A 5,885-nucleotide genomic window follows, 5' to 3' on the forward strand; every position below is an offset into this window, starting at 1 on the left:
GTTTTGTGTCAAGGCAAGCAGTTTGTTTCCTCTGTGTGCAAACTTTTTAGCTTTAGTTACCACGTCTTACCTGTGTATTCAGTTACTGGAGAGCTAAAACATTATATTTTGCTTCAAGACTTACAGCAAATCTTCCTTCACTTTCCATCAAGTCATCTTTTTTTAAAAAGCAAACAACAAAGCAACTGGTTCTCCTGCAGTAGTAACGTAACAGTAAAGGCTACGGCATACTCCATAAGTCAGTTCGAGGTCATGTGGTTGCAAGACGTTCGTTTTCACACACCTTTTATCTTCCACGAGACACTCAGATCAGAACTCCAGGAAGCTCCTCTCACCTTCTACAGCGTTAAAACGAGTTTCTTCCCACCGGGTTCTCAGCTCTCCTGTCCTTGTACAGATGTTTGCTTCCCTTACCCCGACCAACCGACTGAGACAGCACACGCCGTTTGGTGTTCATAAATTTGACGGAGCACAATAATGATCAAACGAAGGGAACGTGTCGCTACGCTGCCCAGGCCGAGGCGCAGTTCCTCCCGCGGTCTTTTTAAGTTCAGAGGTTTAATGGTTTTGCTGGAACAGTTGAAAAGGCGGCTGGGTTTTCTAACAGCCTCGAATAGCTTAATCTCAGGAGAGCAGCAGAAGCAAAATGACCCGCATTAACAACAAATTCTGACCAATCACACGACACTTGGCACAAACTCCTGTGAGAAGAAGTTCAGCCCGGGCCTTGTGTCGAGAAGCGGCGGACGAAACTGCTCCGAGAACAAGAACGACACAATTTTCGTCACACGACCACGTGACGAGCCGACTTTGTGACTTCTCAAGGCCTTAAGCCTAAGTCTTACAACAAGAACAACTAAACAATTTATTTTATTTTAATTAGACAACAGTTCTCCTAGAAAGCAGAGATAGAGAAACAAACCACACTTGTTAGTGGTTAATGACAGCAGGCAAAGCACAAGGTCCAATTCGTCAACTGGTCTCTTTACCCCAAAAACTAAAAAAATAATAATAATAAAAAAAGTCTAATTGTGTTGCATTTTTCATCCATTCTGAGCTGTAAACGGTGTCCAACAAAGTCTTATAAGCTCCAGAAAGGTAGCTCTCGCTTGGGTCAAGTAAATTAAAAAATAAGACAAAAACCAAGGAGTAATTGCCTTAATTATTTGACATGATGCAAAATAAAATGCAATACAGAACTGATTAACATCTCCCGGTGTGGAAACTAAATAAATAAAAAATGAAACCGTCACACCTAGCTTCTAGGCAAAAATTACGGCTGATATATTGAATAAATCCCAAAACAGACTGTTGCATTATATGACGTACCTTCTTGCCATATAGTTTTCCTCCACTGCTGATCATTTCTGTCTCGGCAGTTAGGTCAGCTTTGACCTGATCCGCCATGTACCCGTCAAGAACGCCTGTACTTTGACGCTGTGGTACAAATACACGCTATACACCATATTCCATACAGTTTGATAGTTACTTTGCAGATTTTTGTGTAAAGTTTAGTTACTGTGCGGGCATAACTGTAACATGATTTCTAGCATTATTATTATTATAATTTAGATTTTAAATGAAGTTTTTACTTTCGTCATGTTGATTAAAGCTTGATAACCAGCAGCTTCGTGGTGCAAGATCTCTTTAAGTTATTCAAACTTCAACAAACTTTCTTTAATTCAGGCATAAAGGCACTATCTAAATATTTTTTGTGCTTATTTATGCACATATTTTACATCTGTTTAAACACTAGCTGCCTGTTTTATGTGGAAGAAAGCAGGGAGAAAGAATTTAATCAGTACTTTCTAAGCAAATTTTCGTTCATGCGTAACCTATCAGCAGGCGGGAGCGAGGAGTTTTTAATAAAAACACAAGCCGTGTTTTATTTTCAATTAACATTTCAGACAAAGTTCACTTTATCTCTTTTTTGGAGGGGTAAATAATTGTACACATTAAGTGTTTTTGTTTTGTATTAGCCTGAACTAATAATAATGATAATAATAATAATAAAAAAGGTGGCTTCATTTTTTAAAAAAATCCTTTTTTCCACAGTTGAGTAAACCGATTGGCGCACAGGCTCCCTTTGTTTACCCTCAGGAATCTCATTTCCGCTCAAATATTTATTGATTTACTGTCTCCGAGGTAATTAACGCTCCCCGGGGGCCAATTGCAGTCGGCTTTGCTGCAATATAACACCTTCGTTCTCCACAGGCAGCAGCAGTTGGTGTCAAAAACCAAACTCGCTTTACTTAGCGCCTGCATTCATTTTTTCGACTTTAATGACCACAGAATGCCTTTTTTTATCTCCAAATACACCACTCCAGGCTTTAGAACATATCCAAGCCTTTTTATATTTCTGCGTTTGAAAACAGCCATGTTATTTATTTTCTGCATTTGCTTGCAGATGTACCTTTACAGCGAACAAATAAAACAATGTTAGTGTTAGGGCACGATGCGAAGGCTTAGGGAATACTGTGGATCTAACTAACAATTAAATGTTTTACTAAAGAAACCACACTGTGAATTAGAGTTTTCTTGACTGTGTTTACAAATACAGTATTATCAAAGTTATCACGTAACATAAGGGCATTAAAATACACTATAGTGCCAAAAGTATTCACTCGCCCCCCTTCATACACATATGAACTTGAGTAACATCCCATTCCTAATTCATAGTATTTAACACGATGTTGGCCAACTCTCTGCAGTTATAACAGCTTCAACTCTTCTGGGAAGGCTTTCCACAGGTTTAAGAGTATTTATGGAAATTTTTGACCATTCTTCCAGAAGCTCATCTGTGAGGTCAGACACTGATGTTGGACAGAAGGCCTGGCTCTCAGTCTCCCCTCTAATTCATCCCAAAGGTGTTTTAGTGGGTTGAGGTCAGGACTCTGTGCAGACCAGTCAAGTTCTTCCACACCAAACTCGCTCATCCATGTCTTTATGGACCTTGCTTTGTGCATTGGTCATGTTGGAACAGGAAGGGGCCATCCCCGAAGTGTTCCCACAAAGTTAGGAGCATGAAATTGTCCAAAATGTCTCGGTATGCTGAACCATTAAGAGTTCCTTTCGCTGGAACTAAGCAGCTGAGCCTAACTCTGGAAAAACTTCACACTTGGCACAAAGCAGTCAGATAAGTACTGTAACCACCAAACCCAGACTCGTCCAGACAGAGAAGCGTGATTCATCACTCCAGAGAACACGTCTCCACTGCTCTAGAGTCCAGTGGCGCATTCTTAGCACCACTTCATCCAACACTTTGCATTGCACTTGGTGATGGGAGGCTTGGATCCAGCTGCCCTTCCATGGAAACCCATTCCAAGAAGCTCTCTACACTGTTCTTGAGCTGATCTGAAGTCCACATGAAGTTTGGAGGTAAAAAGAAAATACTGTTCACCATTCAGCATTAAAACATTTAGGTTCACACATTAAAAAAACTAAACAGTTGGGTTTGGGCATTAATGATTTTGTAGCTTTATCAATTACAAACCTTCAGTTAACACAAGCTTTAACCAATTGGGATAACTTATCTTAATGTGATATAAATCAGTTACTGGTTAACAGAAAGCGTCAAAGAGTTAGATTTAGGTGGCAAAGTATTAAAAACTGCGGGATTAGGTTTAGTTTAGTTTAGTTATTAAAACTGTACGTGGAATCGATGAAAAGTGACTCAGATTTTCAATAAAACTCAATATTTGATACTTTATCACCTAGAACTCAGAAAATGTGTCAAACTCAGATAGATTCCTTTCCATTGGGCAGTGTGCAGCAAAAAAACGAATACGAAACGAATACATTCGGTGAATCAGTGATTGAGAGCAAGATGGTCGTTGGTTACCACTGTGACAGAGGATTTAAAGCTAAGGTATGCAAGGTTGAGTCGCCAACTGAGCTTTGGAAAATCAGGAGACTTAAACAGCCTCTACACAAAATAAGGTTAATGGCAGATCAGGAGGTGGTTTTACCTTTAAACGTACTGATTTATCCCATCCAATAGCATGCTAACAGCCCATTGTGGTGTTCTGCAGCGTGATAATCCTCACCTTTACCGTTGCTCATTTGCATTCATTTCTGCATTAGAAGTGGGAAATTCCGGCTTTGTCGTATCTCTGGCCTGCAGCATTACAGTTAATGTTTGTCACGGGAACTGTTTTCGTGTTACGTGAGCCTTCTCCGGGGTGCATCGTGGCTTTGCAGCGTACGAGGTCAGCAGAGATTGTCGTCCTTTTAAGCCTGGCAGCAGATCCCACTTTGTTTCTTCACACTGGGTGGTGGTGATGGGGGGGGGAGGGTATGGTTCCTGTTTGTAAGAGAGGCAGCGTTGGGTGAAGGTGCGCAACAGTGTGAATAAAAGGCGAGATCAGTTTTTTTTTTTTAGCAAACGCTCTAGCTTCAACTCGAATATCTGAAGGGATTAAAAGGCAAAAAAAAAAAAAAAGTAGCTCAAACGGAGATGTGTCGAGCCTGGAAGCTTGTTTTATACGAACAGGGAGTGTGAACGTAAGCCACTCGAGTCCAGAAGTCCAGTTGTTTTTGTTTTTTAACTTTTTTTGAACTTGAGTCCCTTAAGTTACAGATTTAAAAGGAACGTGTTTTTTTTGAAAAGGTTAAACTTCACGCTGCTGTATAAGAAAGAATATGATCTTTGGGTTGAACAGCCCAGGATGATGCGTCGGATTTTAACTTACAAATCCTCCCTTTTTTGGATTTTATTTTAAATAAATATTTGAGCACTCGCTTCTGCTTCAGACAGCAAATAAAGCCAACCTCTGAAAAAAACAAACAACAACAACAAAAAAAACAAAGAACGACAACCTTTGTTAAAAGGTATTCTCAGTAAATGCAGGTGACGTGAATCAATCCATTCCGCCGCTTTTGGAGTGCAGGTGTGTGTAATGACAGGTTAATTAGTCTGCGTGTGTGAGTTGCTTGTACTTGCACACCTGCGGCCCCTGATAACTGACGGCTGGTGGGCTTTTCATGCTATGAAGGTGCTCATTTGCATTTTGACAGCATGTACACAGTCAATCTCTGCTCATGAATTCATGGACTTTTCCCCCATCCCCCTAAAAGGCCTCATGTTGGAGCGGTTTATGCCTATGAACACCTAACTCTGGAGGTAAATTTCACCTCGAGGCTGAAAGAAACTAGAATGAATGTATTATATATATTAGAAACTAAAAGCACTCAGAGAGCTCAAACCTCCACCAAAGCCACAGCGTGATTAAAAAGCAGTGCGATCTGGATCATAATCTGAAATGTAATCCGTTGTTTTTTGGGACATTTCCTGAAGATTTCCTCCAAATCTGTTCATTAGTTTTTACCTGATCTTTGCTAACAGACAGACACACAACTGGAAACGGAACTTCCTTGGTGGAGGAAACAGAAGGATCACATGTAGGAGCAGAGACAAGGTTTTAACCTGTGGCCTTGACCTTTGACTCCATGACCGTGAAATCATCAGTGATCACCCCTTGACCAATGAGGTGTCCAGCTATGGAGTTTAACATTCCTGAGTTAGAGCACGGGCTGATCTGTGAACTTAACCTTTGACCGGATCACCACCAAAATCTAATCCCTTCTTCCTCGTTCCATGTTTGACGCTTCCTGAAAAGTTCACGAAGATTCATTCATAACTTTCTGAGTAATCTTGTCCACAGACAGACAGACAGACGCTACCGAAAACATAACCTCCTTGGTGGCGTTTAATACAAGCTTTTAATAAATGACCAAGTCCCAGCCAAAGAAATGAGTGAGCGTATTATTACCCCTAAAAGGCGAAAGGACAATCTGTGTTTGAGTACTTGAGTACTGATAGGCTCTTTGACATTTCCTCAGTAGAATTGTCCTGTTCAGTTCATATCTGTCCACAGTTTACTGTC

Source organism: Kryptolebias marmoratus, linkage group LG21, assembly GCF_001649575.2.
Source record: "Kryptolebias marmoratus isolate JLee-2015 linkage group LG21, ASM164957v2, whole genome shotgun sequence".
Taxonomy (NCBI): Eukaryota; Metazoa; Chordata; class Actinopteri; order Cyprinodontiformes; family Rivulidae; genus Kryptolebias; species Kryptolebias marmoratus.